A 25850-nucleotide genomic window follows, 5' to 3' on the forward strand; every position below is an offset into this window, starting at 1 on the left:
CTGGTTCCAAATAGGTAAAGGAGTGCATCAAAGCTGTATATTGTCACCCTGCTTATTTAACTTCTATGCAGAGTACATCATGAGAAACACTGGTCAGGAAGAAGCACAAGCTGAAATCAAGATTTCAGGGAGAAATATCAATAATCTCAGATATGCAGATGACACCATCCTTATGGCAGAAAGTGAAGAGGAACGAACAAGCCTCTTGATGAAAGTGAAAGAGGAGAGTGAAAAAGTTGGCTTAAAACTCAACATTCAGAAAATGAAGATCATGGCATCCTGTCCCATCACTTCATGGGAAATAGATGGGGAACCAGTGGAAACAGTGTCAGACTTTATTTTTGGGGACTCCAAAATCACTGCAGATGGTGACTGCAGCCATGAAATTAAAAGACACTTACTTCTTGGAAGGAAAGTTATGACCAACCTAGATAGCATATTCAAGAGCAGAGACATTACTTTGCCAACAAAGTTCCATCTAGTCAAGGCTATGGTTTTTCCTGTGGTCATGTATGGATGTGAGAGTTGGACTGTGAAGAAAGCTGAGCACCGAAGAATTGATGCTTTTGAACTGTGGTGTTGGAGAAGACTGCTCAGAGTCCCTTGACTACAAGGAGATCCAACCAGCCCATTCTAAAGGAGATCAGTCCTGGGTGTTCTTTGGAAGGACTGATGCTACAGCTGTAATTCCAATACTTTGGCCACCTCATGCGAAGAGTTGACTCATTGGAAAAGACTCTGATGCTGGGAGGGATTAGGGGCAGGAGGAGAAGGAGATGACAGAGGATGAGCTGGCTGGATGGCATTACCAACTTGACAGACATGAGTTTGAGTTACCTCCAGGAGTTGGTGATGGACAGGGGGGCCTGGTGTGCTGTGATTCATGGGGTTGCAAAGAGTCAGACAAGACTGAGCGACTGAACTGAAGTGAATCCTATCTCATTGGAAAATAGGGTTTCAGCATATGAATTTTGGGGTCTTTAAACCTTTAGCACATAGCAACAATATATCCAAATTTTGGATTGACTGTTTTTATTCATGAGTTGAGAACCAGATCTACTTTTAATATGTGTTAACTTTTATTTAAAGTACTTTTTTTAAATTCTTTTATTTTAACATTGACGCTCAACACTGTATTGAAAAAGTAATATATATATATATATATATATATATATATATAGTTATTTTTTACAAGGAACCTAAATTTATTTATATCTATAAACACATTTTTCCATCATTCATTTTACTATTTCAAATTTTCTAATCACTATACAGTCAGCAGTCACTATAGAAATAGTATACTTCTTTTTTTTAAATTTAAATTTATTTATTTTAATTGGAGGCTAATTACTTTACAATATTATATTGGTTTTGCCATACATCAACACGAATCCACCACGGGTGTACATGTGCTCCCCATCCTGAACCGCCCTCCCACCTCCCCCCAGTACCATCCCTCTGAGTCTTCCCAGTGTGCCAGCCCCAACAATTGCCTAATCACATATTACTTATCATCTGACATTTATCTCAATTCTTTTTAAAATAAAGATAATAATTTCTAACATATGCTATATATGCCATTAAGAACTGTTAGACTATCAATCCAGTATTACTCATAATTTTACTTTAAGTAGGTTCATTAAAAAAAGAAAAACTGACTTAAAGGCTATGCATAATGTGTCAGGACAATTATAATAGAATCCTTCAAAATTCATTCAGTCAACATTATTTCTCATCCATATAGAGAAGTGCATAATATTATAAAACAATCTTCTGTAGACATGCATACAGAATTCATTTTTTTCTACACCTGTTTAACTGAAATATTGAAATGATTAAATGTTTGTATGTATGTGATTCACAGTATATTTTTTGATACATAATAGAAATTTTAGTCTACTTTTTCTTGAAATATAAGGTACAAAATGTTGAAAAATAAGTGAATAACATAATTAAGCATAACACTATGTCAGTAGTCACTGTTAATTTTTTTTTTTGTTTAAAATTTTACAAACAGAAGCTTAGAGTGGTATTTTGGTATGAATCTTGCCAGATATTTTTATTAAAAATTCTCATATTATTTTACTAATTTATTCATTTTGCATACATCAGATTATTAAGTATTTAATGTTTATCAGGAACTGATGTAGGTCCTAATATATAGTCTCTAATAAGAAAGATGAATTTAACATCATTATAGTAGATTCTAGTAGATTAAGAAATGCAGTAATCCAAAAACCAAGAGTTATATAAAATTCTTTCCACTGAGATTTCCCTTCTTTGCTGCTCATTAGAACCACTTACTGAGTGAATGAATAACCCCACAGCTATCCATTTAAAAATAGTACTAGCTTAGAAATTAGAGCCACTTATAACCAGAATTAATATGTCCCACTTCAATTAACTACTCAAAAGTTTTTACCCATGACATTGTGAATGTTGAGGGGAGAATGACATTCTGTCAGTACAATCAGCCTGGGACTCTGTGACACTTGCTCATTAAAATTCCAAGTGTGTTCAGAACTACCTCACATTTAAAATTTATAATTTTACTTTTTATAAATAATAAGTGGTTATTTTCCTAGCATATGGATTTTATTAGTCAGGGTTCTCCAGAGAAACAGAACCAATAGGACCCCAAGGGATGTGTGTGTGTGTCTCTCTCTCTTCATATAGAGCATATGTGTACATGTGTATGTATATCTAGAGAGAGAGAGACAGAGACTTTAAGGAATTGTCTCAAATGATTGTGGAGGTTGTCAAGTCCAAAATCTACATGGTAAGCTGGCAATCTGGAGACTCAGGGAAGAAGCTGATATTTCAGTTCAAGTTGGAAGGCACTCTGCTGACAGAATTTCCTCTTCTTCTGGGGAGGTCAGTTTTTTTTTTCGAATGATTGGATGCATAATATGGCCCATCATATTATGCATGTAAGCTGCTTTGCATGCATATGTGCTAAATTTTCAATGGTATCCGACTCTGTGTCACCCTATGGACTGCAGCCTGCCAGGCTCCTCTGTCCATGGGATTCTGTAGCAACAATGTTGTAGTGGGTTTCTGTGTCCTTCTCCTGGGGATCTTCCTGACCCAGGAATCAAACCCCCATCCCTTATATATACTTGCATTGGCAGGTGGGTTCTTTACCACTAGAGCCACCTGGGAAACCCAGTAAACTGCTTTACTCATATTTAAATGTTAACCTCTAAAAAATGCCTTCACAGCAATATTCAGACCATTATTTGACGAATGAGCAGTGTCCTACATCCTACCTAGCCAAGTTGAAGCAAAAAAGTAACTGTCACATTTAACACAGTTACCTTTTTAACTTATCTTTTCTTATTGCATTAATCTTAGGAATGCTTTTTTTTTTTTTTTTTGCTAGGTGCAAGTGACTTTTCCCCCTTATTTTTCATTTGATGAAAATACTCCCAGTTCCTTTACTGGAAATAATATTATGTACACACATTGCCCCCTGGAACAGAGATAACTCCCCTATTTGTTGCTCTATATATTCATAAAGGTTCATTGTTTCTGTGTCTGCTGCTGCTGCTAAGTTGCTTCAGTCATGTCCGACTCTGTGCGATCAAATAGATGGCAGCCTACCAGGCTCTTCCATCCCTGGGATTCTCCAGGCAAGAACACTGTAGTGGGTTGCATTTCCTTCTCTAATGCATGAAAGTGAAAAGTGAAAGTGAAGTCACTCAGTCGTGTTTGGCTCTTAGCGACCCCATGGACTGCAGCCCACCAGGCTCCTCCATCCATGGGATTTCCCAGGCAAGAGTACTGGAGTGGGGTGCCATTGCCTTCTCCAGTCTTTGTGTCTATTTACACTATAATTCTGATGGATTTAATAAAGAGAAGTTTATGGGTAGATAACATAATGTAACACTCATGGAAAAATCAGTAATGTGTTTGAAACCTTTCTGCCTGTCTTTACATTTCTAAATTGACAAGGGATCACATCACAAAATATACCATTGTTAAAGTGCTGCACTCAATATGCCAGCAACTTTGGCAAACTCAGCAGTGGCCACAGGGCTTGAAAAGGTCAGTTTTCATTCCAATTTGGAAGAAAAGCAATGCCAAAGAGTGTTCAGATTACCACACAATTGTACTCATCTCACAAGCTAGCAAAGTAATGCTCAAAATTCTCCCAGCCAGGCTTCAACAATATGCAAACTATGAACTTCCAGATATTCAAGCTGAATTTAGAAAAGCAAAGGAACCAGAGATCAAATTGCCAATATCTGTTGGATCATCGAAAAAGCAAGAGAATTCTAGAAAAATATGTACTTCTGCTTTAATGACTAGGCCAAAGCCTTTGACTGTGTAGATCACAACAAGCTGTGGAAAAGTCTTCAAGAGATGGGAATACCAGAAAACCTTACCTGACTCCTGAGAAACATGTATGGAGATCAAGAAGCAACAATTAGAATTAGACAAGGAACAACAGACAGGTACAAAATTGGGAAAGGAGTACATCAAGGCTGTATACTGTCACCCTGCTTATTTAACTTACATGCAGAGTACATCATGAGAAATGCCTGGCTGGATGAAGTACAAGCTGGAATCAAGATTGCTGGAAAAAATATCAATAACCTCATATACTCAGATGACACCACCCTTATGGCAGAAAGTGAAGAAGAGCTCAAGAGCCTCTTGATGAAGGTGAAAGAGGAGAGTGAAAAAGCTGGCTTAAAACAACCTTCAAAAAACTAAGATAAAACTCAACTTTTAGAACTGCCTTATGATCCAGCAATCCCACTGCTGGGCATACACACTGAGGAAACCAGAATTGAAAGAGACACGTGTACCCCAATGTTCATTGCAGCACTGTTTATAATAGCCAGGACATGGAAGCAACCTAAATGTCTGTCAGCAGATGAATGGATAAGGAAGCAGTGATACATATACACAATGGAGTTTTACTCAGCCGTTAAAAAGAATACATTTGAATCAGTTCAAATGAGGTAGATAAAACTGAAGCCTATAATACAGAGTGAAGTAAGCCAGAAAGAAAAACACCAATATAGTATACTAACGCATATATATGGAATTTAGAAAGATGGTAACAATAACCCTGTATGCGAGACAGCAAAAGAGACACAGAAGTATAGAACAGTATTTTGGACTCTGTGGAAGAGGGAGAGGGTGGGACGATTTGGGGGAATGGCACTGAAACATGTTTAATATCATATAAGAAACGAATTGCCAGTCCAGGTTCAATACAGGATGCTTGGGGCTGGTGGACTGGGATGACCCAGGGCAATGGTATGGGGAGGGAGATGGGAAGGGGGTTCAGGATGGGAAACATGTGTAAGCCCGTGGTAGATTCATGTTGATGTGTGGCAGAACCCATACAATATTGTAAAGTAAAAATAAATAAATAAATAAACAGAAATTTAAAAAAACAAAAAACAAAAACAACCCCTAATATCATGGCATCCGGTCCCACACTTTATGGCAAATAGATGGGAAACAATTGAAGCAGTGAGTAATTTGTTTTTTTGGGTCTCCAAAGTCACTGCAGATGGTAACTGCAGTCATGAAATTAAAAGACTTTTGCTCTTTGGGAAAAATAAAAGTATGACCAACCTAGGTAGCATGTTAAAAAACAGAAACATTACTTTGCTAACAAAGGTCCATCTAGTCAAAGCTATGGTTTTTCCAGTAGTCATGTATGCATGTGAGAGTTGGACTATAAAGAAAGCTGAGCACAGAAGAATTGGTGCTTTTGAACTGTGGTGTTGAAGACTCTTGGCAATCTCTTGGGCCACAAGGAGATCAAACCCGTCCATCCTAAGGGAAGTCAGTCCTGAATATTCCTTGGAGTACTGATGCTGAATCTGAAACTCCAATACTTTGGCCAGCTAATGTGAGGAACTGACTCATTTGAAAACACCCTGATTCTGGGAAAGATTGAAGGCAGGAGGAGAAGGGGATGACAGAGGATGAGATAGTTGGATGATATCACTGACTCGATGGACATGAGTTTAAGCAAACTCCAGGAGCTGGTGATGGAGAGGGAAGCCTGGCGTGCTCCAGTCCATGGGGTTGCAGAATCAGACATGACTGAGTGAGTGATTTGAACTGATGTAACCCTGCCACTCATTTCTGAAACACTTTAAGAATATATCTGACAGCAAGCTCCCACAAGTCTCATTAAAAATATTTGTAGACAAATTTATGATTAAGTAAACCTTGTAAATAATATTTCATTTTTATAGTTAACTGGTTAATGTTACAAACATGAGATTTACTGATGGCTGAGAGAGTTGTCATAGTTTCTGCAGAAGCTCTAGGAATATACTAGTTAGGCTTTTGAAAATATAAGGGATTATAAATATTAATATAAAATGTGAGTGTTAGGAGATATCACAGATTAAATCCTAAATAGACACATGAGATTTTTTTGTTTGTTTGTTTTAAATGCACAATTTTCAACTTGCCAAGCTCTATATTTGAAGATGTATCTTTAATAATTTTTGCCATCCCACCACCAACACTCATCACACTATGGCTCTTCTTGGGCAAAAAGTACTGAAAAAGTAATCTGAAATTGCCTCTGAGCATGAGATTTATTTTTAGCATACCTCACACTATTATGTTATCCATGTATTCAAATGTTCTAAATATTAATTTACTGCGTATTGTATCATCCTTTTTTAAACAATATATAATAACAGTTATCCACTATTATAGGATCATATAGAATAGTTTCATTGCTCTAAAAATGCTATGTGTATGCATCCCTCCCTGATGGATGACATATTTATTTAAATAAATTTCAGTTCAGTTCAGTCACTCAGTCGTGTCTAACTCTTTGCAACCCCTTGAATCGCAGTATGCCAGGCCTCCCTGTCCATCAACAACTCCCAGAGTTCACCCAAACTCATGTGTATCCAGTCGATGATGCCATCCAGCCATTTCATCCTCTATTGTCTCCTTCTCCTCCTGCGCCCAATTCCTCCCAGCATCAGGGTCTTTCCCAATGAGTCAACTCTTCCCATGGGGTGGCCAAAGTATTGGAGTTTCAGCCTCAGCATCAGTCCTTCCATTGAACACCCAGGACTAGTCTCCTTTAGGATGGGCTGGTTGGATCCCCTTGCAGTCCAAGGGACTCTCAAGAGTATTCTCCAGCACCACAATTCAAATGCACCAATTCTTCGGCACTCAGCTTTCTTCACAGTCCAACTCTCACATCCATACATGACCACTTGAAAAAACATAGCCTTGACTAGATGGACCTTTGTTGGCAAAGTAATATTTCTTTACTAGATGCCATGATCTTAGTTTTCTGAATGTTGAGCTTTAAGCCAACTTTTTAACTCTCCTCTTTCACTTTCATCAGAGGCTTTTTAGTTCTTCTTAACTTTCTGCCACAAGGGTGGTGTCATCTGCATATCTGAGGTTATTGGTATTTCTCCCAGCAATCTTGATTCCAGCTTGTGCTTCTTCCAGCACAGCATTTCTCATGATGTACTCTGCATATAAGTTAAATAAGCAGGATGACAATATACAGCCTTGACGTACTCCTTTTCCTGTTTGGAAACAGTCTGTTGTTCCATGTCCAGTTCTAACTGTTGCTTCCTGATCTGTATATAGGTTTCTCAAGAGGCAGGTCAAGGTAGTCTGGTATGCCCATCTCTTTCAGAATTTTCTAGTTTATTGTGATCCACACAGTCAAAGGCTTCGGCATAGTCAATAAAGCAGAAATAGATGTTTTTCTGGAACTCTCTTGCTTTTTCCATGATCCAGCAGATGTTGGCAATTTGATCTCTGGTTCCTCTGCCTTTTCTAAAACCAGCTTGAACATCAGGAAGTTCACGGTTCACATATTGCTGAAGCCTGGCTTGGAGATTTTTGAGCATTACTTTACTGGCATGTGAGATGAGTGCAATTGTGTGGTAGTTCGAGCATTCTTTGGCATTACCTTTCTTTAGGATTGGAATGAAAACTGACCTTTCTCAATCCTGTGGCCACTGCTGAGTTTTCCAATTTGCTGGCATATTGAGTGCAGCACTTTCACAGCATCATTTTTTCAGGATTTAAAATAGCTCAACTGGAATTCCATCACCTCCATTAGCTTTGTTCATAGTGGTGCTTTCTAAGGCCCACTTGACTTCACATTCCAGGATATCTGGCTCTAGGTGCGTGATCACACCATCGTGATTATCTTGGTCATGAAGATCTTTTTTGTACAGTTCTTCTGTGTATTCTTGCCACCTCTTCTTAATATCTTCTGCTTCTGTTAGGTCCATACCATTTCTGTCCTTTATTGAGCCCATCTTTGCATGAAATGTTCCCTTGGTATCTCTAATTTTCTTGAAGAGATCTCTAGTCTTCTCCATTCTGTTATTTTCCTCTATTTCTTTGCATTGATCGCTGAGGAAGGCTTTCTTATCTCTCCTTGCTATTCTTTGGAAGTTTGCATTCAAATGGGAATATCTTTCCCTTTCTACTTTGCTTTTCACTTCCCTTCTTTTCACAGCTATTTGTAAGGCCTCCTCTAACAGCCATTTTGCTTTTTGACATTTCATTTCCTTGGGGATGGTCTTGATCCCTGTCTCCTGTACAATGTCACAAACTTCCATCCATAGATCATCAGGTACTCTGTCTATCAGGTCTAGTCCCTTAAATCTATTTCTCACTTCCACTGTATAATTATAAGGGATTTGATTTAGGTCACACCTGAATTGTCTAGTGTTTTTCCCTACTGTCATCAATTAAAGTCTGAATTTGGCAATAAGGAGTTCATGATCTGACCCACAGTCAGCTCCCGGTCTTGTTTTTGCTGACTGTATAGAGCTTCTCCATCTTTGGCTGCAAAGAATATAATCAATATTATTTCAGTGTTGACCATCTGGTGATGTCCATGTGTAGAGTCTTCTCTTGTGTTGTTGGAAGATGGTGTTTGCTATGACCAGTGCGTTCTCTTGGCAAAACTGTATTAGCTTTTGCCCTGCTTCATTCCGTATTCCAAGGCCAAATTTGCCTGTTACTCCAGGTGTTTCTTGACTTCCTACTTCTGCATTCCAGTCCCCTATAATGAAAAAGACATCTTTTTGGGGTGTTAGTTCTAAAAGGTCTTCTAGGTCTTCACAGAACCGTTCAACTTCAGCTTCTTCAGCATTACTGGTTGGGGCATACACTTGGATCACTGTGATATTGAATGCTTTGCCTTGGAAATGAACAGAGATCATTCTGGTGTTTTTTGTTTGTTTGTTTTCTTTTGTGATTGTATCCAAGTACTGCATTTTGAACTCTTTTGTTGACCTTTGTAGCTACTCCATTTCTTCTAAGAGATTCCCGCCCACCATAGTATATGTAATGGTCGTCTGAGTTAAATTCACTCATTCCAGTCCATTTTAGTTCCCTGATTCCTAGAATGTCAACATTCACTCTTGCCATCTCCTGTTTGACCACTTCCAATTTGCCTTGATTCATGAACATAACATTCCAGGTTCCTATGCAATATTGCTCTTTACAGCATCAGAACTTGCTTCTATCACCAGTCACATCCACAAATGGGTACTGTTTTTGCTTTGGCCCCATCCCTTCATTCTTTCTGGGGTTATTTCTCCACTGATCTCTAGTAGCATATTGGGCATCTACTGACCCAGGGAGTTCCCCTTTCTGTATCCTATCATTTTGCCTTTTCATACTGTTCATGGGTTTCTCAAGGCAAGAATACTGAAAAGGTTTGCCATTCCCTTCTCCAGTGGACTACATTCTGTCAGACCTCTCCACCATGACCATCCATCTTGGGTGGCCCCACACGGCATGGCTTAGTTTCATTGAGTTAGACAAAGCCGTGTCCGTGTGATCAGATTGCCTAGTTTTCTCTGATTATGGTTTCAGTGTGTCTGTCCTCTGATGCTCTCTTGCAACACTTACCATCTCACTTGGGTTTCTCTTACCTTGGATGTGGGGTATCTCTTCACGGGTGCTCCAGCAAAGCACAGCCACTGCTCCTTACCTTGGACTAGTTCACCCTTTCTGACATCGAATGGGAAGTAGCTCCTCTTGGTCCTCCTGTGCCCACGTAGCTCTGGTGGCTTAGACCATAAAACATCTGAGTGCAATGTGGGAGACCCAAGTTTGATTCCTGGGTCTGGAAGATCCCCTGGAGAAAGAAATGGCAACCCACTCCAGTACTCTTGCCTGGAAAATTCCATAGACTGAGGAAACTGGAAGGCTACAGTTCATGGGGTCGCAAGTAGTCAGACATGACTGAGCAACTTCACTTAAATATATTTAAACAATTGTTAATTATTCATAATCACATCACCTTGTGTCACAAAATGTATATAGACATCAAAACTGAAAGATTATGATTTCCAGAAAATATTCATTCAGAGTAACAGAGATATAAAATATCAACCCTAATTATTCTTTCATTTTAGCTTATTTTTTGACAGATCATATACATTTACATAGTAAAAATTATAATGTATTAGGAATTGAGGATTATTTAAATATTCATATACTATTTAAAAAGTTTAAATATTTAATTCGATAAAATAGAGTGCAACACATTATTTATCATTAGAAAAAAAAAAAGAAAAACATTATTTTAACCACTTCACAAATACACACTTAACTTACCATCTCCTTTCTCAGTTACATTGGGAGTAGATATATCTGCTCACCTTATTCACATGAATGTTTATGGATGTAATTTCTAGAATTGTACTTCTGCCACATCAACAATAATGTTTTTTATAAATCTATTTGAACAACAGGATAGATACCTACAAATAATAAATTTGAGTTTATACTGCACACTTTATATTGGGATAAATTCCCAATAACTTAAATATTTGAATTAACATTATCAAAAAAATTTAAAAATAAGTCTAAAAGAAAGGTATTTTATAGAATCAAAGTGATAATGCCCTTTGTTATTAAAGGTTTAACCTAGAAGATCCAAGAGAAATAATAAACATATGACTAAAGTGTAAATAATCACATAGCAATAAAGAACTGAAAACCAAAGTAAAAATATGTTTATTTAAAACTATTTGTAAATCATATAAAAGATATCACTTCCTGTTTATAAATATATTTTTTCAAATCACTAAAAATAAACAAATAAATATCCCAGTACAAAAATGAACATATGATCTGGAGCAACAGGAATTTTCATTCATTGTTGACAAGAATGGAAAATGGCATAGCCAATCCAGTCATTTCTTCAAAAACTAAACGTACTCTTACCATGCAATTCAGCAGTCAGACTCCTTGGCTTATGCCCCAAAGACATGAAAACTTAATAGGCATACAAAAATCTGCACAAGGGTATTTATAGCAGCTTTATTCATGATTACCAAAATTTGGAAGCAACCAAAAAGTCTTTCAGTTAATGAATGGATAAACTATGATACATCCAAATTATGGAATATTATTCAGTGTTAAAAAGAAATAAACTATCAAAACAAGAAAAGAGTTGAACCTTAAATGCATGCTATTAAGTGAAAGAAGTAAGACTGAAAAGGTTGCATACTGTGTGATTTCAAACATTTGACATTGTGGAAAAGGTGAAACTAAGATGATAGTAAAAAAAATTGTGATTGAGGGCTTTGTGGTCACAGGAGGGGTGCACACACAGAGTACAGAGGATTTTTAGAGAAATGAAACTATTCTGTATAAACTTATAACCATGGATACATCTTGTATATTTTTCAAACACATAAAAGATATAATACACAAAATGTGAACCATAATACAAATATGGACTTGGTGTGATAATGATGTTTCAATGTAGGTTCACTAATTACAACAAATATAACCCTCTGGGGGGAATGTTGATAATGGAGGGCTAAACATATATATGTGAGAATAATGGGAAATTACTGTTCCTTGCTTTTAAGTTTGCTGTGAAACTTAAGTGCTTTAAAAACAGGAGTCTTAATATAAAATATGTCATATATATATGAGAAATAATTTAATAGTTAATCATTTATTATATGGAAGTAATCAGAAACACTTACATAAACTTACATAAAATAGTTATAATATAAAAAGTGCAGTAAAGTTGAAAACTAAGATATATTATACATTTTATAGATGTAACATAATTAATTTAACAAATTCTAAAGACAAAAGGAATGTCCCAGTTAAATTTTTAGTCAGTACACCATGTTAAAAGAGAAAATTAAAGTACATTATATATGTTTGGATAACATGGGGAAAATGCACGAAAATATAAAAGGCAGTTTTTGCCTGCTGCTGCTGCTGCTGCTAAGTCGCTTCAGTCGTGTCCGACTCTGTGCAACCCCAGAGACGGCAGCCCACCAGGCTCCCCCATCCCTGGGATTCTCCAGGCAAGAACACTGGAGTAGGTTGCCATCTCCTTCTCCAATGCAATAAAAGTGAAAAGTGAAAGCGAAGTCGCTCAGTCATACCAGCCTCTTCGTGATCGCATGGACTGCAGCCTACCAGGCTCCTCTGTCCATGGGATTTTCCAGGCAAAAGTACTGGAGTGGGGTGCCATTGCCTTCTCCAGATTTTTGCCTAGGTGTAATAATTTTGTGTGATTTTACTATCTTTTCCATTATTGTTTTTAATAATCTTTAATAAATATTTGTTAGATAAATTACCAAGAAAAAGGTTGATGTAGAATAAAGTGTACTTACCCTAATCACCATTTGTTTATTTACCTTCTTAAAAGTAAAATATAGAGGCCCTACAAGACAAAATGGTTTTCTCTCAGTTCACTTTGATAAACTGAAATGATTGATTTTATCACATTATGACAGTTTAAGTTGTTTTTTTTTTTTTTAATTCTTTGTTTTGTAGTCTACCAAAATCAGTTACCTCACAAACATCTTTTCTTCGTTGGATAGCATCATGGACAAAAAAGCAAGATTACAGTAATCTAATTCCAGCCTGTTTACAACCCATCATTTGAACTTGACATATATGAGTTTGCTGCTGCTGCTGCTGCTAAGTCGCTTCAGTCGTGTCGAACTCTATGCAACCCTGTAGACGGCAGCCCACCAGGCTCCCACGTCACTGGGATTCTCCAGGCAAGAACACTGGAGTGGGTTGACATCTTCAATGCATGAAAGGGAAAAGTGAAAGTGAAGTCAGTCGTGCCTGACTCTTTGTGACCCCATGGACTGCAGCCCACCAGGCTCCTCTGTCCATAGGATTTTCCAGGCAAGAGTACTGGAGTGGGGTGCCATTGGGCACCTTCAAAGTGGGATCCATAATATCTTCTACCTTCATTGAACTCATAGGCTTATAGTAAAGAATATTAAAGTATTAGGTCAATAGATTTGCTTTAATATGACCTAATATGCCACATTATATATTTTATTTAAATTATTATTATATTTATAGTTTCCACATAATGTTTAGCAAATAACTTTGTGATTAATATATCTTTGAAATATGTACAGAGTGTTCATATATACAGTATGTAGTATGTATTCCCAAATAATGAAAATGGCCCTGAACATGTCTAGTATTGGGAAAAAAAAAAGAATATACTATTTTGATTATTTTTACTTGACACAATTCATGTCCTATGAGAAGTAAGTAATATAGCTGAACTAGACAGGTGTTAGTGGATTTGTGTGTGTGTGTGTGTGTGTGAAACACAAGAGAAAATAGTTCTACAGAGTCTGTGTAATTATCATTGCAAAAATTACTACCTGTCTAATCTCAGTGTTATGTGTTTGTATTGTGCTTTCTGACACTGCTTCAAAGGTGTTCATTCTTCTGGTACAGAATAAAAGGCTGATGGGCTGCTCCTTTCAAGTTATTTTCAGCAGAAATCAGATACTCCCAATGACAAAATCTGGGCCTGTTAAATGTACCTAACTGCCTTTTACACTACAGAATATCTGAATGGATATATTTCATATAACACAACTCTCCCTACAATAGGAGCATTTAAGACATAATTCGAACTCAACGAGGTGAGTAATGGAGAATATTTTAAAACATGTTAAAGTGGATATTATTGGTTGCTGTGCCAATATTCATTGCTGTGCCTTATTCATTCTCTATAGAAACCTAATATTTCTCAACTTTATGCCTCTGTGTTACTTAACTCATGTATTCAGTTAAAGGCGACTGCAATTCAGCTACTAAGGTGGCTCTGATTGGTGTACAGGTAATTCCACCCATCTTGCCAGTGGTTGGCTTACAATGATCATCTGACCCAGAACAATGGGTCCAAAGCATTGGTTTGCTAAGAACTATTGGCAAAACTTTGTTCTCATTAAGGTTCAACAAACCACATTATATGTGAAATTAAAGAGCAAAATTACTGCAGCCATCGTACTACAACATGACCCGATACATTTTTTGGAGCAGTTTGAGTCAGATTACATATTATTTGAAGTTGAGTATATTTCAACTGATGTAAAACATAAGCAAGAACAAAAGCACAAATTATATTTAAAAGTAATGTGCAGTAGGTCTTTTGTTCTGCTATGATCTACTTTCTAATGAGTGGCATTATATGTAATTTATTCAATTTAAAATAGCATCACACAATATGAACAACTGTCATTGCAGCATGATAAGTAAATCAGATTTGTTGGGATATTTAGAGACTTAAACATAAGGTATATTTGATATACTATTTGGCCTAATTGAAGGAAATAAAATTAGAAGCCCAGAGAGAAGATGTGATGAGGCAGAATGGGAAACAAACATAAACAGATGAAAATAGTACCAGAAGGCAATTTATCTTTCTTCACAAACAGAATAAAAGTACTATACAGTTGTTTTTTTTCTTTTTTGAGTGTCATAGGGCAGCAGTCTCCAAACTTTCTGGCACCAGGGACCAATTTCTTGGAGGATCATTTTTCTATGAACTTGGAGATGGGGAGATTGTTTAAGGATGATTTAAGTGCACTACATTTATTGTTCACTTTGTTTCTAATCTAATACTGTCACTGATCTGATAGGAGAAACTGGTCTGTGGCCTGGAGTTTGGGGACCCCTGACTGAGGTCATCCTTACATATACTTGTATAGCAAAATAAAAGAAAACCAGAAAAGTATTTAAAGGATCCTTAGAGCACAACAAAGTTTGAATCATGTACCTTTAATTATAGACATCAATAGGATAAGAAAGATATTCAGAAACTTAAACCCTTTCCAGGTCTTTGTTTACATCTTTACCTGTTCACTATCCTGCTTGGCTCAATTCATCTGAAAAATCCTGAGTCTCAATAACCAAACTTCTACCTACATGTTGCTTAACTGTGCCAGTTAACTATTTCCTCTTCTCATTATTTCATGCATGTTAAACAGTAACACTAGAGGCATGACCTATAACTGTGTTGTTTCTTAAAATTCAGGAATTTGACAGGTTTTGTTTTGTTTTTTAATAATGAGTCTTAAAAAGTGTGGATTTCTTATGAAATAGGGAAAGTCACAAAGTTCAAGTCAGTATATGAGTTATTCACTAAGCTTATCCTACTACAGTGTCAGTTTAAGAGACAGTCATTCAAAATCCTCATCATTGTATTCATTTTTATATTTTCTATTTTCTCTAGAGAGAATTGAGATAATGAACTAATACAGTTTAGATCATATACATATAGAATATAATAGAGTCAAAATATAGCACAGTGCTAAAACAATTGATTTGTTAGTTGTACATAGTTAATTGTATTATTGTCAAAATAATTTCCTACTACTCCCTCTTAAGTCCCACTGACTATCAGATTTGTCCTAGAAGGAAGAAGATACTTTTTGCTACACTATATGACTTGCTTTGGCCAGTGAAATGTGTGCGTAAACTCTCAGGAACACACAATAGGACTCACTGTGTCTTTTTGGGGTCATATTTGTCTTATTATGCTGCTCTGAGACCTACATGTCCCAGAGACTCTCCTACAGTCTTGGTGTGAAAATCAATTAATACTCTGTTATCTGCATTTTGAGATGCAGATTCAATCTGTGGGTCAGGAAGATCCCTTGGAGTAGGAAATGGAAACCCACTCCAGTATTCTTGCCTGGAAAATCCCATGGACAGAGGAGCCTTTAGGAACATGAGGTCACAAGGAGTGGGACACAACTGAGTGACTGAGCATGCACACATCTGCACTTTAACAGTGAGAAAAATAGGACTCAGATAAACTGAGTGTACAGATCTCATTCAAAATGACTTAAGTTGATGATTTTAAAATCTATGCGTTTAAGTACTTCTCTGAAAGTGAAAAGTGAAAGTGAAAGTCACTCAGCTGTATCCAAATCTTTCTGACCCCATGGACTATAAAGTCCATGGAATTTTCCAGGCCAGAATACTGTAGTAGGTAGCCTTTCCCTTCTCCAGGGGATCTTCTCAACCCAGGGATCAAACCTGGGTCTCCTGCATTGTGGGTGGATTGTTTACCAGCAGAGCCACAAGGGAACTCTATGCTTCATCCTTATTTAAAAAATAAATCATGACTCACCAAAGACATTAATTTCTGAAAGAAAACAGCTATAACTGAACTGAAGCTTAGTTGCCATAATTTCAAGTTTTGTTTTCTTTTCACTTCATGATTATATGATGTGATTTAGTCACTTAGTAATGTCCAAACTTTTTGTGACTCCATGTACTATAGCCCGCCAGGCTCCTGTGTCCATGGGATTTTTGGGGCAAGATTACTGGAGAGGGTTGCCAATTCCTCCTCCAGCGGAATCTTCCCAACCCAGGGATCAAATCTGTTTCCCTGAATCTCCTGTACTGCAGGTGGATTCTTTGCCATTGAGCCATTGGGGAATAATAATCTTGAGTAATAAAGTCCTTTCTTATATGAAATTTTGTTCCATCTGAGAGTGACTTCAGTGCTATTTCTATATCATAGTTAAATAAATGCTGGAAATTATTTCTTAATTTTTATTTTATTCAATTATTTTGAATTATTTACAGAATCAAAATATAGGAGAATTAAGAATTTCCCTCCAACAAAAAACGTTAACCAATCCCTAATTGGAAGTAACCAATGTTATCAGTTGGGAGAGGGCAATGGCACCCCACTCCAGTACTCTTGCCTGGAAAATCCCATGGACAGAGAAGCCTGGTGCACTGCAGTCCATGGGGTCGCTAGGAGTCTGACACGACTGAGCTACTTCACTTTCACTTTTCACTTTCATGCATCGGAGAAGGAAATGGCAATCCACTCCGGTGTTCTTGCCTGGAGAATCCCGGGGACGGGGAGCCTGGTGGGCTGCCGTCTATGGGGTCATACAGAGTCGGACACGACTGATGCGACTTACCAGCAGCAGCAGCAGCAGCAATGTTATCAGTTATTCATAAGCCTTCCCATAGGGAATGTATGCACATAGAAGAAATACTCTGAATCTTGTTTTTGTTATTTAATATTATCTTCTATTTAATATTACCTTTTAGATTATAAAGTAGGACATCATAAAATGTAGATTACATGTAGATATATTAAGAGATTTCTCTTTCAGAAAAGTATCATGATTTATTATATAGATGTTTGCACACATGCATTTATATCTATAGAAAAATTCAAAATAATTTATAATTCAGATATATAAGTAAATTATATATATATACACACACATTTATGTATATATATACATTATTTATTAATATTTATTATATAATATAGATGTATTATTTTATCAATGCAAAGAAATAGAGGAAAACAACAGAATGGGAAAGACTAGGGATCGCTTCAAGAAAATCAGAGATACCAAAGGAACATTTCATGCAAAGATGAGCTCGATAAAGGATATAAATGGTATGTACCTAACAGATGCAGAAGATATTATGAAGAGATGGCAAGAATACACAGAAGAACTGTACAAAAAAGATCTTCACAACCCAGATAATCACGATGGTGTGATCACGCACCTAGAGCCAAACATCCTGGAATGTGAAGTCAAGTGGGCCTTAGAAAGCATCACTATGAACAAAGCTAGTGGAGGTGATGGAATTCCAGATGAGCTATTCCAAATCCTGAAAGATGATGCTGTGAAAGTGTGCACTCAATATGCCAGCAAATTTGGAAAACACAGCAGTGGCCAAAGAACTGGAAAAGGTCAGTTTTCATTACAGTCCCAAAGAAAGGCAATGCCAAAAAATGCTCAAACTACAGCACAATTGCACTCATCTCATACGCTAGTAAAGTAATGCTCAAAATTCTCCAAGCCAGGCTTCGGCAATAAGTGAACTGTGAACTTCCTGATGTTCAAGCTGGTTTTAGAAAAGGCAGAGGAACCAGAGATCAAATTGCCAACATCTGCTGGATCATGGAAAAAGCAAGAGAGTTCCAGAAAAACATCTATTTCTGCTTTATGGACTATGCCAAAGCCTTTGACTGTGTGGATCACAATAAACTGTGGAAAATTCTTCAAGAGATGGGGATACCAGACCACCTGATCTGCCTCTTGAGAAATTTGTATGCAGGTCAGGAGTAAACAGTTAGAACTGGACATGGAACAACAGACTGGTTCCAAATAGGAAAAGGAGTTTGTCAAGGCTGTATATTGTCACCCTGTTTATTTAACTTATATGCAGAGTACATCATGAGAAACGCTGGACTGGAAGAAACACAAGCTGGAATCAAGATTGCCAGGAGAAATCTCAATAACCTCAGATATGCAGATGACACCACCCTTATGGCAGAAAGTGAAGAGGAACTCAAAAGCCTCTTGATGAAAGTGAAAGAGGAGAGTGAAAAAGTTGGCTTAAAGCTCAACATTCAGAAAACGAAGATCATGGCATCCAGTCCCACCACTTCATGGGAAATAGATGGGGACACAGTGGAAACAGTGTCAGACTTTATTTTTTGGGGCTCCAAAATCACTGCAGATGGTGACTGCAGCCATGAAATTAAAAGACGGTTACTCCTTGGAAGAAAAGTTATGACCAAACTAGATAGCATATTCAAAAGAAGAGACATTACTTTGCCAACAAATGTTTGTCTAGTCAAGGCTATGGTTTTTCCAGTGGTCATGTATGGATGTGAGAGTTGGACTGTGAAGAAGGCTGATCGCCGAAGAATTGATGCTTTTGAACTGTGGTGTTGGAAAAGACTCTTGAGAGTCCCTTGGACTGCAAGGAGATCCATCCAGTCCATTCTGAAGGAGATCAGCCCTGGGATTTCTTTGGAAGGAATGATGCCAAAGCTAAAACTCCAGTACTCTGGCCACCTCATGCGAAGAGTTGACTCATTGGAAAAGACTCTGATGCTGGGAGGGATTGGGGGCAGGAGGAGAAGGGGACAACAGAGGAGGAGATGGCTGGATGGCATCACTGACTCGATGGACGTGAGTCTGAGTGAACTCTGGGAGTTGGTGATGGACAGGGAGGCCTGGCGTGCTGCGATTCATGGGGTCACAAAGAGTCAGACACGACTGAGTGACTGATCTGATATATATATATATAAATATATATATATATATATATATATATATATATATATACACATATATATAAATGGAGAGATAATGAGAGAGACAACTCATTTTTTTGAGGGGTTTTATCAATTTACACTTCTACAAGTAATGCAAAATTTATTACACACATATTTCTTGATGATAATCTGATAGGAAAATAAATTTATTTCAGTGTGATTTGATTTACATTTCTCTTCTTATACATGAGAATCTTTTTATTTGTTTAGGAATATCTTTTATTTACTTTTCTCTAAGCTATTAATATCATTTTTCAATTTTAAAAGACTATATGTAGTCTAAAAAGTTATTGGCATACCAAAGGTCATCTTGATTTTCTCCTATGTTATTTTATAGAAATTTTATACTTTTTCTTTTAACATTCAGATGTGTGATCTGTCTTGAGTTAGCTTTTGTGAACTGTGTATAAAATCTGCATTTATTTTTTTCATGTGGATGATCAGTTATTCCAGCACCATTTATTGAAAATTGTCTTTATTGCATTGTTTCTACTCTTTTGTAGGTATCAGTTGACTACATTTAGGTGGGTCTATTTTTGGGCTCTCTATTGTGTTCTACTAATCAGTCAGATTTCAGTCCTTTGTTATTCTTCTCCAAATCTTGTTTGGCTATTCTGGGTCTTTTGCCTCTCCATATAAACTTTAGAATCAGATTGTTGATATCCACAAAATAAGTTGCTGCAAGTTTAAGACAGGACTGAAGCTATTAGTCATGTTAGGAAGAACTGACATCTTGAGAATATTGAATATTCCTATCTATGAACATAGATAATCACTCCATCTATTTAGTTTTTCTTTGATTTTATTCATCACAGTTTTGTGATTTTGCTCATATAGCTCCTATAATATTTTATTAGGTTCATATTTAACTATTTCATGTTTTGGATACAAATATACATGGTAAATAGTTTAAAATTTCAAATTCCACTTGTTTTAGTGGAATTGACATTTTTCCTCATAATAGTCCAAATAATTACATAAATCCTAACAAATTGGGACAGTTACCAAAACTCACCTTACTGAAATAGGTAAACCGCAAAAAGTATTATTAATGGAAACAATTGTGACACTTCATTTAAATAAAAATTCTAATTCAATTAATGTATTATACAACACTAATATTTTGTGATTTAGCTATTCAGATTAAGACATGCTTCCATGTAAAACTATATTTTTTCAGTGAAATATGTCATATCATTAAACTTTGCATTTGTTATAAAATATTAACAGAAGAAAATACTATTTTAGTGTGTAATGGCATAATTGTTTAGATATAAGAGCCTATACAGTAATTGATGAAATTGCTCTTCTGCTTATAATTTTGTAGAACAATGATATACTAGTACATTTTATATTATAAAGCATTTTGAGAAATTTATATGTTGTAAGAATTTCTGTCTTTCTTAGATTCAAGAATAAATGTTTAAATAGTATAATCTCCTCTTATGCTTCTTTTGTGCTTTTTAGCTACTTTTTTATTATGTCACTTTGCATTCTTTTTCCTCCAAACATTCTAATTTATATTTTTGATAAACAAATTAGATAGCTATTCTGCATTTTTTTTAATTTATTTATTTTTTATTGAAGGATAATTGCTTTACAGAATTTTGTTGTTTTCTGTCAAACTTCAACATGAATCAGCCATAGGTATACATATATCCCCTCCCTTTTGAACCTCCCTCCCATCTCCCCTCCATCCCACCCCTCCAGGTTGATGCAGAGCCCTGTTTTGAGTTTCCTGAGCCATACAGCATATTCCCGTAAAATACCATTTTACATAAGGTAGTGTAAGTTTCCATGTTATTCTTTCCATACATCTCACCCTCTTCTCCTCTCTCCCGATGTCCACAAGTCTATTCTCTATGTCTGTTTCTCCACTGTTGCCCTGTAAATAAATTCTTCAGTACCATTTTTCTAGATTCCGTATATATGCATTAGAATAAGGTATTTATCTTCCTTTCTGACTTACTTCACTCTGTATAATAGGTTCTATGTTCATCCACCTCATTAGAACTGACTCAAATGCATTTCTTTTTATGGCTGAATAATATTCCATTGTGTATATACACCACAACTTCTTTATCCATTCATCTGTGGATGGACACATGCTTCCACATTCTAGCTATTGTAAACAGTGCTGCAATGAACAATGGGTTACATGTGTCTCTTTCAATTTTAGTTTCCTCAGGGTATATACCTAGGAGTGGGATTGCTGGATCATATGGTGGTTTTATTCCTAATTTTTAAAGGAATCTCTATACCATCTTCCATAGTGGCTGTATCAATTTTTATTCCTACCAACAGTGCAAGAGCATTTCCTTTTCTCCACACCCTTTCTAGCATTTATTGTTTGTATACTTTTTGATGATAGCCATTCTGACTGGTATGAAGTGATATCTCATTGTAGTTTTGATTTGGATTTCTCTAATAATGAGCAGTGTTGAGCATCTTTTCATGTGTTTGTTAGCCATCTGTGTGTCTTCTTTGGAGAAATGTCTGTTTAGGTCCTTTCCCCAATTTTTGATTGTGTTGTTTTTCTTTTTTTCTGGTATTGAGTTGTATGAGTTGCTTGTATATTTTGTAAATTAATCCTTTTGCTAGTTGTTTCATTTGTTATTATTTTCCCATTCTGAGGTTTGTCTTTTCACCTTGCCTATAGCTTCCTTTGCTTTGCAAAAGCTTTTAAGTTTAATCAGGCCCCACTTCTTTACTTTTGTTTTTATTTCCATTACTGTAGGAGGTGAGTCATGGAGGATCTTGCTTTGAGTGTTCTGCCTATGTTTTCCTCTAAGAGTTCTATAGTTTCTCATCTTACATTTAGGTCTTTAGTCCATTTTGAGTTTATCTTTGTGTATGGTGTTAGAACGTATTTTAATTTCACTCTTTTACATGTAGTTGTCCAGTTTTACCAGCACCATTTATTATTTAAGATATTGTCTTTGCCCCATTGTATATTCTTGCCTCGTTTGTCAAAAATAAGGTACCCATAATTGCATAGATTTATTTCTGGGCTTTCTATCTTGTTGCATTAGTCTATATTTCTGTTTTTGTCCCACTACCATACTGCTTTGATGACTGTAGCTTTGTAGTATAATCTGGTGTCAGGAAGGGTTGATTTTTCCAGCTCCCTTCTTCTTTCTCAAGACTGCTTTGGCTATTCAGGGTCTTTTGTGTTTCCTTATGTATGGATGTGAGAGTTGGACTATAAAGAAAGCTAAGCACCTTTATTTTTCTATTCTTCTTCTGAGACCCTTGTAATTTGAATGTCAATGCATTTGATACGGTCTCAGAGGTCTTTCAGACTGTCCTCAGTTCTCTTCATTCTTTGTACTTTATCTTGCTCTTTAGAAGTTAGTTCCACGACTTTATCTTCCAGGACACTGATTCATTTATCTGCTTCAGATATTTTGCTATTGATTCTTTCTAGAGTATTTGTAATTTCAGTAATTGTGTTGTTTGTCTCTGTATGCTTATTATTTAATTCTTCTAGGTTTTTGTTAATTGATTCTTGCATTTTCTCCATTTTGTTTTCAAGATTTTTGATCATCTTTATTATCATTATTCTGAATTCTTTTTCAGGTAGTTTGCCTATTTCTTCTTCATTTATTTGGATTTCTGTATTTCAAGTTTGTTCCTTCATTTGTGCAGTATTTCTCTGCCTTTTCATTATTGTTTTTTTTTTTTTTTAAAGTTATTGTGTTTGTGTTTGAGGTCTCCTTTTCCCAGGCTTCAAGGAAATTCAAATTCTTTCCTTGAAGAAGGTTGGTTTCTTTCTTCCTTTGCTTTCTTCCCTCCTAAAGTTGGTCCAGTGGTGTGTGTAAACTTTCTTTAGAGTGAAATTTGTGCTGAGTTCTTGTTTGTTTGTTTTTCTTGTGATGGGCAAGGCTGAGTGAGGTGGTAATCCTGTCTGCTGATGACTGGGTTTGTATTTTTGTTTTCTTTGTTGTTTAGATAAGGCACCCTGCACAGGGTGCTACTAGTGGTTGGGTGATCCTGGGTCTTGTATCCAAGTGGTTTCCTTTGTGTGAGTTCTCACTATTTGATACACCCAGAGACATTACTTTGCCAACAAAGGTCCCTCTAATCAAGGCTATGGTTTTTCCAGTGGTCATGTATGGATGTGAGAGTTGGACTGTGAAGAAAGCTGAGGGCCAAAGAATTGATGCTTTTGAACTGTGGTGTTGGACAAGACTCTTGAGAGTCCCTTGGACTGCAAGGAGATCCAACCAGTCCATTCTAAAGGAGATCAGTTCTGGGTGTTCATTGGAAGGACTGATGCTAAAACTGAAACTCCAGTACTTTGGCCACCTCATGCGAAGTGTTGACTCATTGGAAAAGACTCTGATACTGGGAGGGATTGTGGGCAGGAGGAGAAGGAGACGACAGAGGATGATATGGCCAGATGGCATCACCGACTCGATGGACGTGAGTCTGAGTGAACTCTGGGAGTTGGTGATGGACAGGGAGGCCTGGTGTGCTGCAATTCATGGGGTCGCAAAGAGTTGGACATGACTGAGCTGAACTGAATTGAACTGAAGGGTTAGTTCTCTGGTAGTCAAGGGTCTTAAAGTCAATGCTCCCACTCCAAAAACTCAGGGCTTAATCTCTGGTCAGGAACAAAGGTTCCACAAGTGGTTTTTTATGGCATTAAGTGGGATTTAAACAAATATCCATAAACAAGAAACCAAAGATGAACACCAGACAAATGGCAGTTACAAAATCAGGCAAATAATAATTAAAATAATGGAACATACACGAATGCACCTACACATCATGAACAAAGTCAAAATAGTCCAACAAAAATAAAGTACAGTAGATGGAAACAGTGAACAAAGGAAATAAAAAATTATATTTACCAGTTAAGAACAAAACTAAATAAAGCATGAACTGGAAAGCAAAATTAAAGCCAGGTGCTAAGTGGGGAATAAAGCGATGAAAACAAAACTAAGAAATATGTTGAGAGGAAAGAAAAGAAAGAAAGAATAGATATGTAGAGTTAAATAGAGGTAGATGGAGAAGATTTATATACATTAAAAATGATCTTCAAGGAGAAAGAACAGTAGAAAAGGCAATCATTTTAGTTTAATGTAGAAAAATATAACAGGTTTAAAAAATTAAAACTTAAAATTATAAAAAAGAGAAAAGGAAAAAAATGGAAGAAGAATGAAAAATGGGAAAAAAAATAGAAAAACCCCACAAAACTGCAAAAGCCTAGTGTAGAAGCAGAGATTTATAATAATAAAAAGTGTGACTGAATATACATCTATATATACACCCATAAACAAAATCAAAACAGTACAATAAATGTTAAGTACAATAGTTTGACCTGGCAAACAAAGGAAACCAAAAATTATATCTACCAGAACAAAGCTAACTGAAGTACAAACTGGAAAACAAAACTAAACCAAGATGCCAACTGCGAGATAAAGCAGTGAAAATAAAACTAGCAAACATGTTGAGAGGAAAGAAGAGAAAGAAAAGAAAGAAAGAATAGATATTCAAAGTTAAACAAAGGTAGATAAAGAAGATTTATATACATTAAAGATTAACTGCAAGGGGAAAAGAACAGTAGGAAAAGAAAAAGAATAAATGTAGAAAAATAGTAATAGATTTAAAAATTAAAATTAAAAAAAGAGGAAAGAAAAAAAAAAGAAAGAAAGAAAGAAAGAAAGAGGAAAACTCCACAGAACTACAAAAGCCCAATGTAGAAGGAGAGGCTTATGACAACAATAAAAAATGTGACTGAGGAGAAAAAAAAAAAGCTCAAAATCTTAATTGGATCTCTTAGTGAATGGCAGCCCACTCCAGTGTTCTTGCCTGGAGAATCCCAGGAACGGGGGAGCCTGGTGGGCTACCATCTCTGGGGTCGCACAGAGTCGGACATGACTGAAGCGATTTAGCGGCAGCAGTGCCAATAAAATAAACAAATACAATGAGGGGAGGGGGAAGAAATCCAAAAGAATCTACAGACCAGGTCAAAAAATGAGAATAACTAATGTTTTCCTTGAGTCACTGCTGTCAGAGTCCTTTCCTGTGCTGGGAGTCACAGTCCACCTTACCTCCCTAGGATGCCCTCCAACACTACTGATCTCTGAACCTGCTGTGGGGTCAGCTCAGATTCTAATCTGGTCCTACTCCTGTGTGTTCTTGCCTCCAATATCCACAGCTATCAGAGCTAGTCCATTTTCTTTTGTGGGAGCTCTCAATGGCCTTTAATATATTCCATAGACACAGAGTCTGCCTAGTTGATTGGGTGGATTTAATCTGCAGCTTGTACAGCTGGTGGGAAGGTTTTGGGTCTTTTTTAGCCACACTGCCTCTGAGTTTCAATTGTGGTTTTATTTCCACCTCTACATTGGGTCATTCACTGGGCTTTGCTTCTGTGGCTTCCCTAGAGGACTTGGGTTTGGCCCTATGAGGGCCAGGTGTGGAGGTGGTGCAGCTTCTT

Source organism: Bos javanicus, chromosome 6, assembly GCF_032452875.1.
Source record: "Bos javanicus breed banteng chromosome 6, ARS-OSU_banteng_1.0, whole genome shotgun sequence".
NCBI lineage: Eukaryota > Metazoa > Chordata > Mammalia > Artiodactyla > Bovidae > Bos > Bos javanicus.